The sequence below is a fragment of the Salvelinus sp. IW2-2015 genome, unplaced genomic scaffold (assembly GCF_002910315.2).
Source record: "Salvelinus sp. IW2-2015 unplaced genomic scaffold, ASM291031v2 Un_scaffold3449, whole genome shotgun sequence".
In the NCBI taxonomy this organism is placed as follows: Eukaryota; Metazoa; Chordata; class Actinopteri; order Salmoniformes; family Salmonidae; genus Salvelinus; species Salvelinus sp. IW2-2015.
In genome coordinates, this window is record NW_019944729.1 from 72661 (window position 1) to 97481 (window position 24821).

Here is a 24821-nt window from a genome sequence, read left to right on the forward strand (position 1 = left end):
CGCGCAGTATACTGACTCGCCGCAGTCATAGCAGCGCCTCTGATCTGGGTCTAGCAGAGGACGCCGTCGTCGTTGTTTGGTGGAGTCGCCTTTCAGCTGCGCTACATCCGCTACCAGTTGGAGAATTTGTTGGCGCTGCTCCTCCAGTTCTTTCTCCTGGAGAGCCTGTTGTTTCTGCTGTTTGAGGATAAGCTGAGCCACCAGTTCCTCCAAAGCTAATGTGAAAACACAACATTACTAGGCAACATAAAATAAACATAACAACCAAATAACTTACAGTTGGCTCTGTCCTTGTTTTGGGCCGCTTCCTCTTATTTGGTTCTGTGCCCCGGGAGCTTTGTCCCCGTCTGTAGACTCACTCCCTGCCTCTTTGTCTCCCTCGAGGTGGAGCTTTGTCCCCGTCTGTAGGAGACTCCCTGCCTCTCTTTTTCTCTAACGCGGTGTGCCACGGTGCTCCATTTATGTGGCCTGGACGGTTGGTTGGAATTCTCCCCTAATTTCCTCTGATTGGTTCCATCAGCGTCGCGGTGCCCAGCCCGGGTACTCCCAGCAGAGGGGGCCAACGTCGCGTCACTTACCTCCCCTCTTTCATCAACCTCKCGCGATACCACAGTATGGTTTTGTTTCACATGGTTGTAATAATCTAGTTAAATGGATACTTTGGGATTGCCACTTTAAAACATTAAATGCATTTACATTGCTGTCACATTCAGCAAAAATATCTGGAAAGGAAGATATGGGTGTAGAGAGAGAAAGATAGAGAGTGTTATGTTAGATGGGTGTCCTGACTTTCTGCGGTCACTAAAAGATCCCATGGCACTTAACGTAAGAGTAGAGGTGTTAACCCCCATGTTCTGGCTAAATTCCCAATCTGTCCCTCATGGCCACCTAATCAACCCCAGCTTCCTATTGGCTCATTCATCCCCCCTCCTCTCCCCTGTAACTATTCCCCAGGTAGTTGCTGTAAATGAGAATGTGTTCTCAGTCAACTGACCTGATTAAATAGGGGCTAATACAATTCTTACTTAAATTGAGACCCCAACTGAGTTCCTAAAAAAATATATAAAAAAATGGTTGGGGGACCCCTACCGGTCGGGGGCCCTAAGTGACTGCTAATGCTTGGAACAGGCRCTGTGAGTAAGCTATGTCAACAATGAATGTTTCACCTTTGGTCTGATTCTGCACAGTGATGTTGATGTCTCTTACAGTGGAGTTGTTGATCACTGGGGCAATTATAATGCTTCCATCCTGAGCTGTGACTGTAGACTGGTGACTGGAGGCTGAGCTGTTCACACAGACAGAGAGTTAGAGGCAACACTGTTACACCGCCCCCTTTGTCCTCTTCCTGGTACTACAACATGGAGAGAACTCAGACATTAAGCATTTCAGGGAAATCGGTCTCACCTTTGGTCACAGGACTTGAAACTGTTGACATTGACTCTTTCCTTCAGTGTCCCCTCTCCTCTCCTCTCTTCCATTTGGCGCAAATGTTCTCCATCTCTTTGTCTCTAAGTCTCAATCTATGGAAGATAAGTGAACGCATGAAAACACATTTACATATTTGATTCCACAGAACTCATGCCAAATGTGTCCTAAACTAATCTAACAACAGTGGCATCCTGTCATTCAGGGCAGAGATCCACATGTTTTGAGACCCACATTTTTTTTTTTTTTGCGGGGGGGGGGGGTGGCTTGCCTGTTTTGCATGTTATTTTGGTATTAATATGTGTCACATATCAGTTTGCAAAATATAAATAATATATAATATATGAGTTAATAAAGCCACATACAAACATGGTCGCTTTTTTGTTTTCCAAAATGAACCTAGCTCAGTGCTTTCTGCGGGCAGAAAATAGGAGTGTATACCGTCTGACAAGAGGCGGGTCTGTACATAAAGACATGCCCACTCAGCCACCTCCAGCCAATCAGGGAGCAGGGTTATGAGAGAAGAAAAAAAAGTGGGCCTGCCAGAGCAAATTATATTATTATTATATATATTATATCACAAACCTCTACCTTTTTCCCCAAGTGTGGACTTGCCTTGCACCCTTCCAGTCATGGATTTAACAATGGTGGGAAACTCCTTCCAGAGGTTCCAAACTCCCTCCAGAGTTTCCACCATTGGGTGGAGAATTGGGACGCAGCCTGTGATTGTAAGGTTGTGATTGTAACTAAGAAAAGAGTAGTACTTTGATCATTCTTCACCATGTRGCCATGGCAGCCAGTGATTTTAATGTTGTTTTTTACACAATAAAAGACAGAACATTTGATTTGAGTAACGGTGTAGTTGTTATTTTATTGTAAAGGACCAGGACCTGGAGTCGTATCCACAAAACACCTCAGAGTAGGAGTGCTGATCCAGGATCTGTCCCTATAATCTGATTCTCCTACTCTGAGATGCTTTGTGACTACGGTCCCAGGATGAATGGTACTGATTGCGTGGACAGCTGTTGCCCTCTAGAGGCCTACTGACATCATGACAAACATACAGACCACAGTATGCCCTATGAAACGTCATTTTCCAGGAAGTAGCCTTGTAGTTTAAACTTTTGTAGAGGCTTTTTGAATGGATGGTCTTCAGCGCAAATACCACATAAAAGGCACCTAGCAGAAGCAGTGATATAATCGTAAAGCCCACTCAAAAGACTAGGGGACTTGACCCTAACGTTAGACATAGGGTGATGTCACTTTAACAAAGTATTCCCAAGAAGGCATCATCATCATCATAAGTATTCATTGTTAGGTGCTGCTCCGTACTCGGGACACGATTCAATCCAATGAGTGTAAAAGAGCAATGCACTGGACAGCTAACAGTGTGGCTTTTAAATTTATTTGACTCATTCAGTGAGAGAGGGGAGGGAGAGAGAGAGAGATAGGGAGAGAGCTTGATTGACATTTTATTAGGATCTCCTTTAGCCCAAGGGAAGTGGGAGGTGTCATGGAAGTGACAAAGAGCGATTAAGAAAGGGAAAGAGGTAGTTGAGCAGTGAAAGAGGGAAGGAAAAGAGAGAGATAGAGGGAGAAGAATAAAGAAAGAGAGAGAGAAAAGGCATTTTGTTTAGTTAGTTCATACCGGCATCTGTTACTAAACTAACACAAGCAGCAGGTAGGCATCCCACAATCCTTCAGGATAATACAGGAAAAGGAAGTAAGTCTTTGACATCCACTAAGTCACAAGGTGTGTGTAAACCTGCAGCTTGTCTTGAGGGTTAACCAGAGACACATCAAATCACATTTTATTGATAACATAAACATATGTTGGGCTCCCGAGTGTCACAGCAGTCTAAGGCACTGCATCTCAGTGCGAGAGGCGTCACTGTAGTCCCTGGTTCGAATCCAGGCTGCATCACATCCGGCCATGATTGGGAGTCCCATAGGGTGGCGCACAATTGGCCCAGCGTCGTCCGGGTTTGGCCGGGGAAGGCCGCCGTTGTAAATAAGAATTTGTTCTTAAATGACTTGCCTAGTTAAATGAATAATAATAATAATTTAGCAGATGTTATTGTAGGTGTAACGAAATGCTTGTGTTCCTAGCTCCAACAGTGCACTAGTATCTACCATTTCACAACAACAATAATACACACACAAATATAAAAGAATGGAATTAAGAAATATATAAATATTAGGACGAGCAATTTCGGAGTGACATTGGCTTAGGAGAAACTTAAACATTCTCTCACACATCTAACAGCACACACACACACTGCACAACTGCACAACACCCTGAAAACATTGCAAGACAAGCTAGCTCCACATCTCCCCCGTGTGGCCAGGAGTGGTATGGCAGGCATTACAGGCTAACCTAATTTTTAACCATTAGTGAGGGGGGGGTAATGCTAAACTGACCCCAGATCAGTGTCTAGGGGCAACTTCACCCTACACTGTCAATGTTATTGCCTCCCAACTCAGATAAACTATTATAATAATACACACAGATGCATCAATACAATTCTCAAATGTCCAACTGAAGCAGGGCTCTGCAGTCTTGTGGGTGTGTTTATATACTGACTGAAGCAAGGCTCTGCAGTCTTGTGGGTGTGTTTATTACTGACTGAAGCTGTGCTCTGCAGTCTTGTGGGTGTGTTTATATACTGACTGAAGCAGGGCTCTGCAGTCTTGTGACTGTGTTTATATACTGACTGAAGCAGGCTCTGCAGTCTTGTGACTGTGTTTATATACTGACTGAAGCAGGGCTCTCGCAGTCTTGTGACTGTGTTTATATACTGACTGAAGCAGGGCTCTGCAGTCTTGTGACTGTGTTTATATACTGACTGAAGCAGGCTCTGCAGTCTGTGGGTGTGTTTATATAAGACTGAAGCAAGGCTCTGCAGTCTTGTGACTGTGTTTATATACTGACTGAAGCAGGGCTCTGCAGTCTTGTGGGTGTGTTATATACTGACTGAAGCAGGGCTCTGCAGTCTTTTGGGTGTGTTTATATACTGACTGAAGCTGTGCTCTGCAGTCTTGTGGGTGTGTTTATATACTGACTGAAGCAGGGCTCTGCAGTCTTGTGACTGTGTTTATATACTGACTGAAGCAAGGCTCTGCAGTCTTGTGACTGTGTTTATATACTGACTGAAGCAAGCTCTGCAGTCTTGTGACTGTGTTTATATACTGACTGAAGCAGGGCTCTGCAGTCTTGTACTGTTTATATACTGACTGAAGCAAGGCTCTGCAGTCTTGTGACTGTGTTTATATACTGACTGAAGCAAGGCTCTGCAGTCTTGTGACTGTGTTTATATACTGACTGAAGCAGGGCTCTGCAGTCTTGTGACTGTGTTTATATACTGACTGAAGCAGGGCTCTGCAGTCTTGTGGTGTGTTTATATACTGACTGAAGCAGGGCTCTGCAGTCTTGTGACGTGTTTATATACTGACTGAAGCAGGGCTCTGCAGTCTTGTGACTGTGTTTATATACTGACTGAAGCAGGGCTCTGCAGTCTTGTGACTGTGTTTATATACTGACTGAAGCAGGGCTCTGCAGTCTTGTGGGTGTGTTTATATACTGACTGAAGCAGGGCTCTGCAGTCTTGTGACTGTGTTTATATACTGATGAAGCAGGGCTCTGCAGTCTTGTGAGTGTGCAGCGTGCTGTGTGTGTGTGTATGTGTGTGTGTGTGTGTGTGTTTGTACATATATACTGACTGCAGTATGGCAAGACCAAGGTCCTTCTGCAGTCAGTATATATGTATACATGAAGGGTCGTCAGGTTTGAAGTTCTTGTATTCCTCCACCTMTTTCTCCAGMGATAGAAGCTGGCTCTGGAGCTTACTACGTAACCCTGGCAACGTGTCCCGGATGTGGTTGGTCAGTTGCTAGAGGGGGAGGAGATAGAGAGCAAGAGACAGAAAGTGTGTGTGTGCATAGCACCTGTGTACGTTTGAGCGTGTATCTGTCAAATCAAATCAAATGTTATTTGTGACACGCTTCATAAACAACAGGTGTAGACTAACAGTGAAATGCTTATTGACAGGCCCTTCCCAACAATAAATAAATAATAATAATTGAAAAATAATAACACGAGGAATAAACACACAATGAGTAACGATAACTTGGCTATATACAACTGTATACCAGTACTGAGTCAATGTGCAGAGGTACGAGGTAATTGAGGTAGATATGTACACATAGGTAGGGATAAAGTGACTAGATACCAAGCTATACAACATTAGCCAGTTAGCTTGGGTGCTTGACTTCCACTGTGAGGTCAGAACGCTCGGATCAACCCTACTCATCGAGCGTCCAGTATGCTGAATGCTCCGAGAGCCAAACGCTCTGAATTTACCAACGTCCAGAGTGCAATCTGGCACTCCAGATTGAATGTGTCTGTATCCTGGATGAGACAGGAAGAACTTCCTCTCTGCACCCAGAGCTGCTTTAATATCCTTCCTGCCGTCAATATCCTTCTGACTACGTATCTGAAACAAAATATTGAATTTGGCATTTACTACTATAGCCCATAGAAATGCATTAAATGGGTWAATATGTACATACTACTTCAATTGGCCTGACCAACCAGTGCCCCCGCACATTGGCTAACCGGGCTATCTGCATTGTGTCCCGCCACCCACCACCCACCAAACCCATCCCCCACCACCCTCTTTTCGCTACTGCTACTCTCTGTTTATATATATGCATAGTCACTTTAACCATATCTACATGTACATACTACCTCAATTAGCCTGACTAACCGGTGCCTGTATGTAGCCTTGCTACTGTATATAGCCTTATTTTTATTTATTTACTTACCTATTGTTCACCTAATACCTTTTTTGCACTATTGATTAGAGCCTGTAATTAAGCATTTCACTGTAAGGTCTACACCTGGTGTATTCAGCATTTCACGGTAAGATCTACACCTGGTGTATTCAGCATTTCACGGTAAGATCTACACCTGGTGTATTCAGCATTTCACGGTAAGATCTACACCTGGTGTATTCAGCATTTCACTGTAAGATCTACACCTGGTGTATTCAGCATTTCACGGTAAGATCTACACCTGGTGTATTCAGCATTTCACGGTAAGATCTACACCTGGTGTATTCAGCATTTTCACGGTAAGATTACACCTGGTGTTATTCAGCATTTCACGGGGTCAGATCTACACCTGGTGTATTCAGCATTTCACGTAAGATCTACACCTGGTGGTATTCCATTTCCGGTAAGATCTACACTGGTGTATTTTCAGCATTTCACGTAAGATCTACACCTGGGTGTATTCAGCATTTCACGGTAAGATCTACACCTGGTTATTCAGCATTTCACGGTAAGATCTACACTGGTGTATTCAGCATTGTCACGGTAAGATCTACACCTGGTGTATTCAGATTTCACGTAAGATCTACACTGGTGTATTCAGCATTTCACTGTAAGATCTACACCGGTGTATTCAGCATTTCACGTAAGATCTACACCTGGTGTATTCAGCATTTCACGTAAGATCTACACCTGGTGTATTTCAGCATTTCACTGTAAGATCTACACCTGGGTGTATTCAGCATTTCATCTGTAAGATCTACACCTGGGTATTAGATTTCACTGTAAGATCTACACCTGGTGTATCGCATTTCACGGTAAGATTCTACACCTAGTGTATTCAGCATTTCACGTAAGATCTTCACCTGGTGTATCAGCAGTTCACTGTAAGATCTACACCTGGGAGTATTCAGCATTCACTGTAAGATCTACACCTGGTGTATTCACATTTCACTGTAAGATCTACACCTGGTGTATTCAGCATTTCACTGTAAGATCTACACCTTGTGTATTCAGCATTTCACCGTAAGATCTTACACCTGGTGTATTCAGCATTTCACTGTAAGATCTACACCTGGTGTATTCAGCATTTCACGTGTAAGATCTACACCTGGTGTATTCAGCATTTCACAGTGGTAAGATCTACACCTGGTGTATTCAGCATTTCACTGTAAGATCTACACCTGGTGTATTCAGCATTTCACGGTAAGATCTCACCTGGTGTATTCAGCAATTTCACGGTAAATCTACACCCTGGTTATCAGCATTTCAGTAGATCTACACTGGTGTATTCAGCATTTCTGTAAGATCTACACCTGGGTATTTCAGCAACTTGCACTCGTAAGATCTACACCTGGTGTATTCAGCATTTCACTGTAAGATCTTACACCTGGTGTATTCAGCATGTGACAAATCAACTTTAAATTGATTTGAATAGTTGAATCCATTTCCATTTCATGAATTTATTCACAGGTAATAGTAATATGCTCTAAACTTGTCTGGTGACAACTTTGCAGACCCGTTTCCAATCATCCACATGGCTGGGAGACCTATTCAAGTAAATAAATACATTTCGAAAATTAAAATAAAATAAAAACTATGTTATATTAGCTAACTAGCTACAGTACAGACTAATGAGATGCTAACGTAGCTATCTAGCTATCGAGCCATATATTATATACTGTATAGCTAGCTAGCTAGATTAATTAAAAATCACCAGCTACCAACTTAAAAAATATCCTCTCATGTCTCTGGTTTCAAGTGGTTTGCAGACGAGGATGTCTTCCTTAATTGACCCGCATTGTCCAGCCATATCCGCGGCAGCAGGACGAATTAAGTCCTCCGTGATAGTATGGGGCTTGCCTGTCTAGCCACTCGGTAGCTCACATATAAGACGCTTCTAGCTCCGTATTAATGGTATCTGTTGCTTTTATACATGTCTACTACTCGAAAGGCGTCTTTATTCTCGCTCCAATAACTCCGTGGCTAATTTTCAAAATGGGATGTTTCGTTTCTAATGTCTGCGCAAGAGTGAAGGTTTCCCGCGAGAAGTAACGGTTATGTGATTGAATGTTAATTATTTAACTAGACTACCTGTATTTTACATTGTAGTGTTATTTCGCTGCAACTAGATGGTTAATTTGATTTTTGCAGTGAAACGAGGGTACTCAGGCGAGAAAAAATAACTCACCCAAATGTATACCGTTGGAAATATAATAATGTACTGTTTGAAAATGTGAAGACGGCCTTCTAGGCAGAGTTCCTCTGTCCATTGCCTGTGTTCTTTTACCCATCTTAATCTTTTATTTTTTTTGGCCAGTCTGATATATGGCTTTTTCTTTGCAACTCTGCCTAGAATGCCAGCATCCGGAGTCGCTCTTCACTGTTTGACGTTGAGACTGTTGTTTTGCAGGTACTATTTAATGAAGTGTCAGTTGATGACTTGTGAGGTGTCTGTTTCTCAAACTAGACCTCTAATGTACTTGTCCTCTAGCTCAGTTGTGCACCGGGCTCCCACTCTCTTTTCTATCTGTGAGAGACAGTTTGCACTTGTTCTGTGACGGAGTAGTACACAGCGTTGTATGAGATATTCCGTTTCTTGGCAATTTCTCACATGGATAGCCTCTCCTTTCTCAGAGGCAAGAATAGACTGACGAGTTTCAAAAAGTATTTGTTTCTGGACATTTTGAGCCGGTAATCGAACCCACAAATGCTTATGCTCCAGATACTCAACTGTCTTAATAAGGCCAATTTTTATTGCTTCTTTAATCAGCACAACAGTTTTCAGATGTGCTAACATATTGCAAAAGGGTTTCTAATGATCAATTAGCCTTTTAAAATGATAAGCTTGGATTAGCTAACACAATGTGCCATTGGAACACAGGAGGATGTTTTGCTGATTATGGGGCTCTGTATGCCTATGTAGATTTCCATAAAAAATCGCCTTTCCAGCTACAATAGTCACTTTACAACATTAACAATGTCTACACTGTATTTCTGTCAATTTGATGTTATTTAATGGACAATTCTTTTGCTTTTCTTTCAAAAACAAGGACATTCTAAGTGACCCCAAACTTTTGACAGTAGTTATATATATATTCATTATTATTTTATTTTTTAAATGTGAATCACATTTTTATTTGGCGTACTCTCGGATGTACCTCCGTTGGGAATACCTGCTGTAGGTTATATTCAAGCTGTGTTGGTGAACCACTCCCGCATCTGAACTGGCTACATAGAGGGCACAGCATGTCAGAGGTGAGAGGTCACCGGTCGGGTCAACAGAAGTATTATTAAAGAGATCTTTACAAAATGAATACAAGATGTAGTTAGTCCAGAGTTCGATCCCAGGGTCAGTTTTGCATTTTCACCTTCTGCATGAACTTTGACTGTAGGATACAAAAAACAAGGCTTATTCTTTCTCTCCATCTGTTTCTCGTCTGCAGGTATGTTTAGATGTGAAGAAGGATGCCACACCTCCAGTCCCATCATCGCCACCATCACCCGCTCTTAGATAACCTTCGGGCCAACTGGGCCTTGAAAAAACTGAACTGCCCTGAAAAAGAACTGGAGAACAAAAAAGAACTGAAAAAAGGCGTATGCGATGCAAGAGAGGCCTAAAAACCTGACTCACGTACACCCCGCTCTGTCAGGAGGCAACAGGGCCAAAAATTCACCCAACATATTGTGCGGAAGCTTGTGGAAGGCTATCCGCAACATTTGACTCATCCAAGTTAAACAATTAAGGCAATGCTACCGAATACTAATTGAGTGTATGTTAAACCTTCTGACCCCACTGGAATGTGAAGAAAGAAATAGAAACGCTGACAGTAACATTCTGCGTACTATTATTCTGGACAATTTCACATTCTTAAAAAATAAAGTGGTGATCCTAACTGACCTAAGACAGGGGTTTTTTTTAGATTACAAATGTGAGACAATGTGTGAAAACTGAGTTTAAGATATATTGGCTAAGCGTGTATGTAAAACTTCGACTTCAACTGTAACATGCATTGCTGAAATTTGTCGTCGGGACACCATTTCAAATCAAATTTTAGATTATTTAACCAAAAATCTGTTCTTAGTCCTCGCTTACTGCAGTGATGACGGTAGAGAAACAAGTCGCCAGGTTTCACCATTTCAATCGAAGTTTGACATGAAGTCCTCTAGTTAGAGGACCATAAAAACAAATTATGTCGAACATTTCGTTTGAATGTGAAACCTGGCGACTGTCTCTACCGTTCATCACCGTCAATACAGATTTATACAGGGTTAGTAACGCATGAGTTGGGATTAGGTTCATTGTTTAGCTCAGCCTTCTTCACGGTTAATGTAATGAATGCTTGACCGAGTTTGCTGGACAATTAGTCAACCAAATTGGACCATATAGTAAAAGGGTGTGCTCTAATTTTAGGTTAATTTAGAATGAATTGAGTGAAATTGTTTAAAACAACATAGCGTATTGAATTATTAGTCTTACTGTTATCATTCATCGAAACATTTAAATCTGTTACATACATAAGCATAAACATACATTATTGTTTGATCTCATTTTTACATATATTTTTGTTTCCGTATTTTTAAATGTGTTTTGACAGTAATTTTCTTTTGGTTCAACCATACATGCATAATAAATGTCATCACATATTGGGTGTACTGCTGACAAGCTGAGAATTTCCCTTTCTGACGACTTGTTCATAGAAAGAGAGAATTGTTCCTTAGAAGGGCCTGAGATGCAACATTCAATATTCGCCACTAGGGGTCATGTTTTTAGATTGGAAATCCCAGTAAAGCCTCCTTTGTAGTACGTAGGATCTCGAGTCTACCTCCTTTCCTTGGTACGAGCACATCGCCATGTACCTTTGTATCTTGAGGAGTAGAATGGATGGCTGGCTTCAACAAAGTGAGCTGCTACTGGATACTTCATGTTCTCAACACCTGATTGAGTTGCAGTGTGTTTTTTTATTTGTATTTTCGTTTGTCCTGACAATTTGACACGTGATTAATGCCAAAATAACATGCCAAAGAGGCAAGCACCCCCCCCCCCAAAAAAAAACACATACATTTATTTTTATATTTTTTTTAATAAGGGGATTGAAATTGGTTTATACTTTTCCTTTGAGTACTTAAGTACATTTTAGCAATTACGTTTACTGTTGATACTCAGTATATTAAAAACCAAAGTACTTTAAGACTTTAACCTCAGTAAATATTTTACCTTTTTGAAGCACGTAATCTTACTTGAGTATAAAAGTCTTAAAGTATTTTGGTTTTAAATAACTTGAAGTATCAACAGTTAAACGTAATTGCTTAAATGTACTTAAGTATCAAAAGTAAAAGTATAAACAATTTCAAATTACCTTATTAATTAAGACAAACACATACGATACATTTTTCCTGTTTTATTTTATTTACGAATAGCCAGCGGGCACACTCCAAGACTCAGACATAATTTTACAAAGGAAGCATGTGTGTTAATGCAATCTGCCAGATAAAGTAGTAGGGATGACCGGATGTTTCTCTGATAAGTGTATGAATTGGACCATTTTCCCTGTACAGAATGTTAATAAAGTCTTTTGGATGTCGGGAAAACTGTATGGAGTAAAAAGTAGCATTATTTTATTTGGAATTAGTGAAGTAAAAGTAAAAGTAGTCAAAATATCAAACTAGTAAAGTACAGATACCAAAAAGACCTACTTCATGTAGTACTTTAAATATGTTACTTATTAACGTCCTTTACCACTACGGAAATTCGTCTGCGCTATCTTCTCCGTATTTCAAGAGCGCTCTCGATGTCTGATGTGCCATGGCGCGATACTCAGGAATGTATGATTGCTTCAACACCCATTGAATATGGCCCGGCGTGTCTGTAAAACGTTGGCAAAAAGCGTATTGTTGCCAGCCAGCACAGTCACCAACCTCTGAATAACATGAAAACAGCCTGAACCAGCTCTCTAGGAAGGGAGTAAACTGGTCAGAGTGAGCTGTTCTCCTCATGTGCTGTGCGAGAGTGAGCTAGGCAGCTAGGCCAAACGCTTAGCCAGTTAGCTTGTGCTGTTGACTGCGTTGTAGGACAGATGAATAGTGAGTCAACCTTAAAGAGATGGCTGGGGCTAAAGCTTTAAGAGTGTGTGGATACATGTTGAGATGGGTTGTTGTAGACAAGAAGAGCTTCCTCCAATAGAACCAGAACATTCCAGGCCATTTCTCAAAAGGTGGGGGTTTACACTTAGCTCTCAACTTTCAAGAGCAGATATTACTTTCCCATGTTCCACTCAGTTGTACATGTATGATTAACCCCCATTTTCTAGCTCTGAGTCCTTTACCTTTATCCACATGGTAAAAAATATATATATATAAAAATTTCATAAGACTGAATGGAGCGTGTCGGTCAACATATGCAGTGATTTAGACACATCTAGGCTTTAAACTGAACGCATTTGAGGACTATAGGCAAAAACATCAACTACCTGTGATATGTGTTGAATATAAAAAATATAGTAAATAATTTATCAAGGTAGTCAAGTAGAACAAACTTCTTACCAAGTATACAGCTTCCTTTACTTCGTCTCCTGTCACTTCTCCGTCTGTTCTGATCTGGATTCTACCTTGTGTATGAAAAATGGTGTATCACTTCTATAAACTCTCCCCCATGTCTGGCTGGAAACTGGTTTAGTCCAGTATCAGCAACGCATTCAAGATCAGCTACGTAACCTTTTTTCATGCTGTATTTAACAAGGTGGAATCTCCCTTCAGACCAACACTCTATTCACTTTCAAGACAGTTTACTGTCGCATTGTTCCTCAACTGGTAATGTAATTGAGTACTACGCATTTTCTAGCTCTGAGCTCTTTACTTTATCCATATTTAAAAAACCACATATTTTCAATTAGTGCAACAAGACTGACTATGTAACAAGCGAGGATGAGGCCTCATTTAAACAAGTAATTCATCAGGCTTAAGCCATGTTTCCAGCGTCAGGCCATCACATCAAGACTATTTGATCGAGTGACTAGTAGCTTCATTGTACATTACAACTGCCTTGGAAGTGAGGGACTCTATCATTAAGTAGCCCTATTTTGGCGATAGTGAGGTTCACGATCTCTTTCATTACTGGCAGGAATGGAGGAGGTCTTATATCCATGAGAGATTCTTAGGCGAACTACCGCCAATGTAGTTGCCCAACCTAAGGGTCGCGGCACCAGACACAGTCTTCATGGGGTGGCTGAGCTTGACACCACTGATATGCTAGTGGCAGACTCCACTAAGACTGAGCAGGTTGGCTAACGCAGCCTGCTGCCTTTGGCCTGCACTGCCTTTTCATTGTTGGCAGAGTAAGTCGAGTTAGAGCCCTATCTACCAACATAGGACAGGGCTCTAACTCCCTCTAGCTCCACAATGAAATAGGGTGCAGGCCAGGCAGCAGACTGAAAGAGAGGGATGAAGCAAATTTTCTTGTTTGTAAAACTGCAGCCTTTGCTTTCCTAACTGCGAAAGTATATGTTTCGCTGACTTACTCCTGAAGTTGCATATCGCAGCCGCGGCTATTCGATGCTACGCACGAACGCCACGGATTTTTTGTGCTGGTCTAAGGGACAGTCAAGCTCAGGAGTGAACCGCAAGGCTCATCATCTGTTCTTAGTATCTACATTTTTTGAATGGGACTTCTTATTTATAGGAGAGAGAGAGACATGAGCACCTGTTTGAAGAAGCAACCTAGGCATCTTAACCTCTCAACTGACAGAAATGAGGTCAAATATCCTTCCAAGGATACCGTGCCAGGTCGATGAAAGCGCCTGCTTGCTCTGCAGTAGCTTTTATGGGAGCTTTTACGAGTGATGAGGGGGGTGGGTGTTTGACCGCAAGGCATGAGCAGTGATCGCTCGAGATCTCTGGGTTGAATGACTAGCAGGCATCGTTATTAATGGCAGTTCGGTCAGGTGACCTACAGAGGCCCAATGTTCGGAATAGGGTTGTAACCGTGAGGTTATCGTCTGTGTATCTTGTGGAGTTTAGCTGGCTGTAGCTGTAGGTTTCTATGTGGATGTGATTGACACTATGGTAGCGCAATGCGCTGGGGTGACGTAATTATGGACTCCGAGTGCTCCGAGTTACTAGGTCACTAACGAAGTACGAATCTGAAGATATGTCCCATGCGGGGGGCAATCAATTCACATATGTGGTTCCAGGGCAACAGCTAGGGGCTGGAAGGCGGGGTCGTATACACCCAGCGGCCCTTTCTGGACAAGGTGGATTTTTAAAGCAATAGAAGCTCCGATTGTTGGGACCACGAAACAGACATTGCCGATATAGAGTGCTGTCTTACAGAGGGATGTTAACAGGTGTCCTTGACTCTCTGTGGTCATTAAACGATCCCTGGGTTGTGGGCCTCCCGGCCACCGACCGCTTCTTGCTGAAACAGGCTCGTGAGTAAGCTATGTCATAATGATGTTTCCCTTGGTCTGATGTCTGCACAGTGAGTTCGATGCGTTTCTTACTGTGTTAGTTTTTTGTGCACTGGGGCCTTTAATAATGCTTCATTTCCTGATGCTGTGACGTAGACTGGTTGACTGGAGGCTTGAGCTGTTCACACAGACAGAAGAGCTGAAGGCAACACTGGTTACACCGCCCCTTTGTCCTCTTCTGGTACTACAACATGTGAGAGAACTCAGACATTCAGCATTTCAGGGAAATCGGTCTCCACAATTGCACAGGACTTGGAAACTGTTGACAGTGACTCCTTCTTCAGTGTCCCGTCTCGCATCGTTCGTCTCGTGCTCGTCGGCTTTTCTTTTCTCTCTCTCTCTCTTTCTCTATCTCCCTCTACTTCCTTTTGGAACACATGTTCTCCATCTCTTGTGTCCTCCTAGTCATATCTATGCGAACATGAGGTGAACGCAGAAACACTTTCTAACATTTTTTGATTCCACAGAATTCATGGCACAATTGTGTTCACATACAACTATACTAACAATGATCCTATAATATCATCTATGAATCATAATCTATGATATTTATATTACTGTACTATATAATCTAATTGATTTTATATTCTACATGTTATCATATAATCTTACTGAGTTGTATAACGTATGTTATTATTAGTCTTATGCCGATTGTTATTGTACATGGTTCTATAATCTAATTAATGTTATATATAATCATGTATCATATCATGTATTTAAACTAGTTGAAGGAAGATCATGTACCGCTTTCTGGTAGTTAGAAGTTACTCTTTTCAGTAGCTACGGTAAGTCTCCTGGTGATAGTTCAGCAGACTTACACCCTTCCGAATCGTGCACCTGGTACTTGTACTATAGGTGATCACTAAGACTCACTCTTTCATGCCACAATCTCTCCTCATCTCCTCCTTCCCTCCTCACCCCCTCTCTCTCACCCTCTCTCTCTCACCACCTCCCGTCTCTCTCACTCCTCGCTTCCTCTCTCACATCGCTCTTATTCTTCTCCTCTCTCACTCCCTCTTAGTTCATCACTCTCCTCTCTCAAAGCCACCCCTTAAAATTTATTATAGTATGTGTTGTGGACTTTTAGGTGTTGCTCACGGTTTAACTGTGATGACACACAACTAAATTGAGTGATTCTGCTTTACTGTGTATTGTGAGCTTCGCTCCTAGTGTGCCTGATCCATGTTTTTTGGTTTTAATCCAAGCGCGCACGCACGCACGCTACGGCAGCGCAGCACGCACGCACGCACGCACGCTCACGACGCACGCACGCACGCACGCTCACACACCACACACACACACAACACCACACCACCACACCACACACACACGACACACACACACTCACCAATTGTGTCGTTGTTTAAATCACATCCTCTTTGACCCTTATCTTCCCCAGAGTATGGACTTGGTGCCATTGCCACTTCTCCAGTCATGGATTTTACAAGTGGAAATACTTCCCTCCATGAGTTTTTCCATTCATTTTGAGTATAAAAAGATTGACATTTCTGTCTTGTGCCTTGTCTTGTCTTAAGGTTAGCTGGCATACTTGTATCACTTTTCAAGTCCTAGAGATCTTACATGTATGCTCTACCTCTCTTCGATTTTTCCATTTATTTCTCCATCTGTCGCTCCTCTATAGGCAATCTCTGTCCCTGTCTCTTTTCTGATATTTTAGCCATTTGGTGTTCCGTGTACTCTCACCACTGATATATATGAATCACCAGAACTCTTTCGGATTCTTCATCCGTTTGTGAGCAAACGTCCGGGGTTAGCTATACGGCGTAAATGTTTCCCTCTTCTTCGTCCTTACCCTTTCTTATTTGTCCATCCTCCGTGACCTCATGTTACTTGTGTGTTGTCTCGTATTCTCCGAAAAAACGACTCCCCATAAGGATTGAGTCCCAGGTGGAGTGCTTGAAATACAGCGAAGAGAAGTGTGGATCGCGAGGTTTAGTAAATCTGATATCAATTGTGGACTAAATGCAACAATTGATTCGGTAGATCAAAACTCCTGCTCTGAGACAGTGATGTAAGGCTACGGTCCAGGAGTATGACTATGTCCTGATTGGACTTTGCTGTTTGCCGCTTCTGAAAACGACTACAGACATGGCTGTAATAGCCTGATGAAGACAATGACAAAAAACATAACTGGTTCAAGGTCTTCAAAACTTGCATCTGCAGAAGTGACATTCATCGAAACCACTATATACTATTTTACACAGAGACCGTGACATACGGTCTTTCAAGTTAACTGGAACTCATGGAACGATGTGGCAGATCACTGGACGAGAGAGGAAGAGGCGTCAGCTTGACTTGCTTCAGGTGGTAAAGGTCACAGTACTTCTAGAAAGTATTCTGAGTGTTCCCGCTGGGTAATTCCGAGTTGGATGACCGGTTCAAAAATTAATTTTCCCAGTCGGAAGCTCGGTTTTATTTTGAGTATTCCAGTATTTCTATTTCCTGTTTTTTATTTTATGTTTTGGTGCTCGTAAGTTACTTTATTGAAAGATTCTGTCCATTACCGGGCCTTGAGAGTAAGCGTCTTTAAAGCTATAATTTCGGTTTAGCCAAAACTCAAGGCACTCTGGCAGCAAGAAAGTATTGCAAACATCAAATTAATTAGATACTTTAAACAACAAAAATAACCACCGTTTTCACAGGTGACTATAATTGTCTTAGCCCCTAACAAAGATTAGGGTGACATGGACCTTGAAGTTTAACGTTGAGGATGATGTCACTTTCAACAGGGTCCTTACCGTAAAGAATCCGAGCCATCATCATACATCAAGTATTCTTAGTTATAGGTGTGTCTGTCAGCATGCTCTCCGTACTCGGGACACATTCAGGTCCAAGGTAGAGTGTTATAAGAGCAGTGGTAGTGTCCCATTACAGAGATTACATTGACATGCCAGATCATAGATGAATTCCAGTTAACGGAGACATGTAGAAGCATGAGAATGAGAGGTTAGAAGGTGAGTAGTGTAAAACGCAGATAGTAATTCATCCGAAGGGGAGAGAAGCGACGAGAGGAGTGAAGAGGATAGGGATAAATAGAGATAGAGAGGAAGAAGAAGAGAGGGGTGGTATAACAATCAATACGCAAATAAAATGACAGAACAAAAATACCTTGACAAAAAGACCAGCCACCACACCTCAAGTTCTCGCCAATCTCTTATTATTGTACCGGTAAATCACTCTTTATAATACTTCTTCACAATTTGATGTTCTCCAGTCCTCTCCCTCACCATATTCCCCTCGCCTTTTCAACCCAGTGATTCATTCCTTTGTTAATGGTATTCTTGTCATTCATCGTGTTCATTCAAATGGCGAATCCCACGGTTAAGTAATGGCACTTAGAAAAATAGAAAACGTTTATTTTTTTAACAATATTAAATAACACAAAAGACGCCTCTGAAACGGCATCCTATTCCCTTTGTGGTTGCACATACCCCTCTGTCTAGTCCGTTTTCTGATTTTGGTCCATTTCAGGGGACACGCAAGGTCCATTTTGATTGGGAGTTTCCATTCAGGATATGTCAGGTTAATTTTGACTTGGTCTATTCAGGAAGCAGAAGGCCAGCAATGACAGCCAAGCTCCATTTACAATAGACTGGGCTAAAGCCGGTGTTTACTATTGATAAGAAATAGCGATAAGTCATACAACACTTCTAAAACAATGATTCCTTTTAAAGGTATTTTCCAAAGATGTTTGCAAAGAGATTGCATGCTTGCGGTTAACATGCTTGCGGTCTGTTTGCAGTTGAGCTCATGACAAATGCCTCTTTGATTGAACCTGGCCCCTTAATCTAACAACTATCCTACTACTAACATCGTAATAACTGACAGACACCAAGTATCCTATATTTGACTACAGGGTTGTGCAATTCCTATGTCAGATTTCCAGTCAGTTCAGAGAGGAAAACCAATTCCAAATTTTCCAAATGTTCCTCTATTAAAGAGCATTGGAAAGGATTGGAACTTCTGAATTTACTGCAAATTGAAACGGATGGTCACGAATCCCTGAACTGGTTAACCACTTGTTCTTGTGACCTGTTGAACTGGTGAGGGCAGTTGTAGTAACTAGTTTCCATTGAAATCAAATTTATTTAATAGCATAATTTCGCATTTCATTCAAATTCAATTTTAAAAAGCGCGAGCTAGGCAACATCTATACTATAATACTCCTGCATTTAGAGTATCGAGAGGTGCATACTTGCTTCCCGCTCTAAAATACACCCTGTACATTATGGATTCCGTCTAGCGAACGAGAAACATTTAAAACAGTATAAAGAAATAAGTATTTTTGTTATAATCTTATTGGTAAGTGTATTTTTTATTTATTTTTTATTGAATAAGGCTTCCATTGTGTAGATCGTATGTCGTCTTAGGTATTCCAAAACCTGTTTGATTTTGAAATTCTGTCCTGATCCCTGGTTTGAACCGTGTTTTTTTATTCTCTTCTCTCAATCCTTTTTAAAAAATTATGTTGAAGGTATGTCTAATGTATCATTGTTACAAAGCTATTAAAAAAAATGCAAATTGTATGAGATCAATAAGTACATAGTGTTGCTTTTATAATGAAAAAAGTAAATAGTTAAAGTATTGATAATGTACAATCATAGCATTAATTAAACTAAACTCGGACACTATTGTAATTTTTAAGAGAATGTCAATTCCTGTTGAAGAGTCTTGTATCATAGTTACCGGGGAAATAAACATCACGTTTAAGCAACCCCAGTGTTTCTTGTAAGGTCAAAGGACTTCGGAGTGTAAATTTTCATTATTTGTTCCTTATCTTGATCGTCTCTGTTGATCTCTACTCATACCTGTCTGTTTATGCTCGGTTCTGTTTGCTCTAGTCTGGCTACGCAGTGATGTCTCGTGCAGGGCGTGGATGATCGTGGGCCGGGCCTGGGGCTGCTGGGGTCTTCTGTGATAGAGCGTGAGGACAGACGGGAGGGATGGAATGGGAGAGAGGAAGGGAGAGAGGGAGGGAGTGAGAGGAAGGTGGAATGGGGAAGGAGGGGGTAGGGATGGATTAGGGTGCAGCAGGAAGATTGAGGAACGTGGAGGGAGAGGGAGGGAGTGAGCAGGGTGGGGGAGGAAGGAAGGCGGGAGAGAGGAGGCGAGGAGAGAACAAGAAAACTATGTATCTTCCCACCAGCCACGATACCCCAAGAACCCCTCCACAGACTACCGCCCTGCACTACCAGAACTACCACCCCACCATACCACAACCACGACCGCTCGATGCGCACCCACAAGCGACGTCACCAACACTTACCACACCAACTACCACCATCGACTACCACACCACTACCAACACTACCAACACCACTACCACCATCTACCACAACACAACTACCACAACCGACTGCCAACCACCACAACTACTACCCACTTACTATACCACCGCCATCAATCACTACTACCACCACCAGCAACCACTACCATTCACTCCCTCAACCACTACCCTGATCTATACCACAACAACTACCCCCCTATACTACCACAACCACTTATCCATCACTACCCCAACCTACATCTCACTACCACACTCACCATCACTACCAAACCACTCGCCGTCCATCAACTGGCCAACCACTACCATCACTACCACCAACACTACCCCACCGACTAACCAACACTACCCCAACCACTTACTATCACTACAACCTTACCCACAACCCATACCATTACACGTTACCTCCAACCACCAAACCCCCCAATCAATCTACTCAACTAGCCCCCACTTCCCGTACTGACCAGCACTACTACCACCACACTACCTCTACCACCGACACCCCTACCAACTACTGGGTCACCAAACGTGCACAACACGCCAAACCACTTAGCCACCACACACTACTAGCCACGCATCTACTGAACCGCTGCCGACCACAATCCTAGCTACCACCACCACAACCACTATCCATCACTCCCCAACCACTACATCACTACCACAACTACCACCATCACTACCACAACCACTACCATCACTACCCCAACCACTACCATCACTACCACAACTACCACCATCACTACCACAACCACTACCATCACTACCCCAACCACTCCATCACTACCACAAACACTAACCCAACCACTACCAACATCTACCCCAAACCACTACCATCACTACCAACACTACCCACAACCACTACCATCACTACCCCAACCACCAAAACCCCCCACAACCACTACTACCACCCACTCTCACACCACTACTACCACCACCACTCCACCACCACCACTAACACCACCACCCTCACTACCACCACCAAACCACCCAACCAATACCACCACCACAACTACTACCACCACTCACTACACAACTACCACAACCACTACTACCACTCCACCACTACCACCACCACCACAACCACCACAACTACTACCACCACCACAACCACCACAACCACTACCACCACCACAACTACTACCACCACTACTACCACCACCCACAACCACTACACCACAACCACACCACTCTACCACAACCATCACTACTATCACAACCAACAAACCCCCACTACCAACCACTACTACCACCACAACCACCACAACTACTACCACCACTACTACCACCACCACAACCACCACAACTACTTACCACCACTACTTACCACCACAACCACCACAACTACTACCACCACTACTACCACCACCACAACCACCACAACTACTACTACCACCACCACAACCACCACAACTACTACCACCACTACTACCCACCACCACAACACCACAACTACTACCACCACTACCACCACAAACCACTACCACCACTACTACCACAACCATCACTACCACAACCACTACCATCTACCTCAACCACCACTACTACCACAACCACTAACCATCACTAACACCCACAATCACTAACACCAACCCCCCACACCTCTCCACTACCAGACCCCACTTGCACCACTACTAAATACCACCACCACCACCACCACAACTAAGAGCTCTTACCTGGTATGCCGGGGCAGTGCTGGGGTACCCTGGCTGGGCGAGATGGATCAGCGGGGACATTGGCGACAGGGTCCGCTGCACTGTAGGTGTTTGACTGGTGGGGGTCCAGGTCGAGAGGGGATAAGGGCGCGCCCGGAAGCTTGGTTTTGGGGACTGGAGGGAGGAGGGCGGCGGTGGGCCTCTTGCTGGCGGGGGCGGACTAGGAGGGGGACAGCGGCCGGGCTGGTCTGCCTGTAGGAGGGGGGCTGGGGAGGGAGGGGGGAGGAGGGGAAGGGAGGGGGAGAGAGATAGAGAAGGGGAGATGGAGAGAGATAGAGGGAGGGGGGGAGATAGGGGGAGAAAGAGAGAGAGAGAGAGATAGATAGAGGGGGAAGAGAGATACAGAGGAGAGAGAGACAGAGAGAGAGGAAGAAAAAGGGGAAATAATATATATTATATTCACAGTTTACAATCCAAATGTACATTAACCCACACGTGAGCGCTAGTTGTGTGTTTGCACATGCGAACTGTATTCTGTACGTGTGGTGTGTACGTGCGTGTGTGTACATGCGTATCTCTCTCTGTTACCTGGGTTCCTTGGTCCTCCAGGTGTCGTTACAGGTGGAGGTACAGGAGCTGACACTGTGGTTGTACTGATGTCTCTATGATCACCAGGGCTTCTTTCAGAGCATGGTAACATCCTCAACATCTCATCTCTCCTCTGAGCCTGGTCAGCTGACTCTCATCAGACTGCCCTGGTCCCCACAGGAATACAGGTAGGCCAACACTCAGAATGGATGAAGTCTTTGACCTATGAGAAGGAGAGGGGGATGGGGGAGGGAGAGGAGAGGGAGGAGGAGAGAATTAGTACATCAAACTCCACAGTTCCCACAGGAATACAGGTAGAAATCTTTTATCCTAGGAGAGGAGGGGAGGGGGAGGGGAGAGGAGGAGAGAATTAGTACATCAACTCCACAGTTCCCCACAGGAATACAGGTAGAAATCTTTATCCTACAGAAGGAGAGGGACGAGGAGGGGAACATAAGAGCAGAGGAGAAGATAAGACATGACGGTCTCAGACTTTTTGACAAATGTGTAGTGTACAAATGTGGTTCTGTGACATAGTCTGGTGTGTACGTGTGTGTTCACATAGTCTGGTGTGTACGTGTGTGTTCCATATGTGGTGTGTGTTCAGTGGTGTGTGTCATCATAGTTGGTGTTACGTGGTGTACTTCGAACTAGTCTGGTGTGTACGTGTGTGTTCACATAGCTTGTGTTGTACGTGCATGATGTTCAAATAGAATCTGGTGTGTAGTGTGTGTTCACATAGTCTCGTTGTGTCGTGTGTGTTTACATTGTCTGGTGTGTCTGTTACCCGTGTGTGTCTACTCTTAGTCTGGTGATGTCCACGTTGTTGTGTTCACATAGTCTGGTGCATGTACGTTGTGTTGTTCACATAGTCTGGTGTGTAGTCTGGTGTTCCACTGTGTGCTCTGGTGTGCTGCCTGTTGATACGCCGTGTGTGACGATGTGTGTCACACTTTTCCATCTGCGTGGTTGTACGTGTGTGTTCACATAGTCTGGGTGTTACGTGTGTGTTCACATAGTCTGGATGTGTACTGTGTGTGTTCACTTAAGATCTGGTGTGTACGTGATGTGTTCAACGTAGTCTGGTGTGTACGTGTGTGTTTCACATGTCTGTGTGTACGTCGTGTGTTCACATAGTCTGGTGTGTACGTGTGTGTTCACATAGTCTGGTGTGTACGTGTGTGTTCACATAGTCTGGTGTGTACGTGTGTGTTCACACTTCCACGTTCTCTCCATGCTGCCGTGCTATTTGTTGCTACTTGGCTACCTGCCAAACTTGTTTTCCTGCTTTTAATAACCGTTTAATCAAACTCTGTACTAAACAAGTTTACCAACGTCCACACTCAACTTTTCATTCAACTTTTTCACCCCGGGCTCTTTATCTGGGCATGGATCTGCAGGACCGCCACCAGCCGAAAAAGCTGAGTAACATTATGCCTTGTGACTGCAGTCGCTGTACTCATAATATACAGGAGAACTATCGCCTTATGGTGAGGATAGCCGTGCTGRAAGKCCAGCTTCAGATGRAATCGTTAGGCAAGGGTCATTTAAGTGTAGGAAAGGATGAAACAGCGTCTGTGCCACCAGTAAGTACAGATAGTAGTATAAATCCCCCCCACACTGTCCCCGCAGCCGGACAATTTTCTCAAGGCTTCTGGAAGGAAATGCTTTCGGCATGCTCAACCGGTGACGCTCATTCAGCTGATAGAAACTTTCAACCGGTTTCCCCATTAAGCAACGAGTCAGAGCCCGAGCCTTCCCAAGTCTCTCCTCCACCAATCACGGGGTCTGAGCCACTAAAGCCTCCCACCATTAGCTCTGACAAATTGAAAACCCTAGTCATTGGCGACTCCATTACCCGCAGTATTAGACTTAAAACGAATCATCCAGCGATCATACACTGTTTACCAGGGGGCAAGGCTACCGACGTTAAGGCTAATCTAAAGAGGGTGCTGGCTGAGCCTAAAACTGGCGAGTGTAGATGGTATAGGGATTTTGTTATCCACGTCGGCAGCAACGATGTTAGAATGAAACAGTCAGAGGTCACCAAGTGCAACATTGCTTTAACATGTAACTTAGCTAGAAAGATGTGTTGGCATCGAGTAATTATCTCTGACCCCCTCCCAGTTAGGGGGAGTGATGAGCTCTACAGCAGAGTCTCACAACTCAATCGCTGGTTGAAAACTATTTTCTGCCCTTCCCAAAAGATAGAATTTCTGGGAGAACGATCGCCCAGAAACCCAGAAACAGGACCAAGCCTGGGCTGCTGAGGAGTGACAGATTATATCCTAGCTGGAGGGGTGCTCTCATCTTATATATCAACATAGACAGGGCTCTAGCTCCACAATGAGATAGGGTGGAGGCCAGGCAGCAGGGTGAGGCCAGGGTGCAGGCCAGGCAGCAGGGTGCAGGCCAAGCAGCAGGGTGGAGGCCAGGCAGCAGGGTGCAGGCCAGGGTGCAGGCCAGGCTGCAGGGTGCAGGCCAAGCAGCAGGGTGAGGCCAGGGTGGAGGCCGGGCAGCAGGGTGAGTCCAGGGTGGAGGCCAGGCAGCAGGGTG

General features: G+C 43.6%; 1 pseudogene; it reads right to left on the minus strand.

The window, feature by feature from the left end:
• Nucleotides 1-1515: 1515 nt before the first annotated feature.
• The window catches only part of LOC112075886 (dynamin-2-like), a 39147-nt pseudogene continuing 15841 nt past the window's right edge, over nucleotides 1516-24821 (minus strand).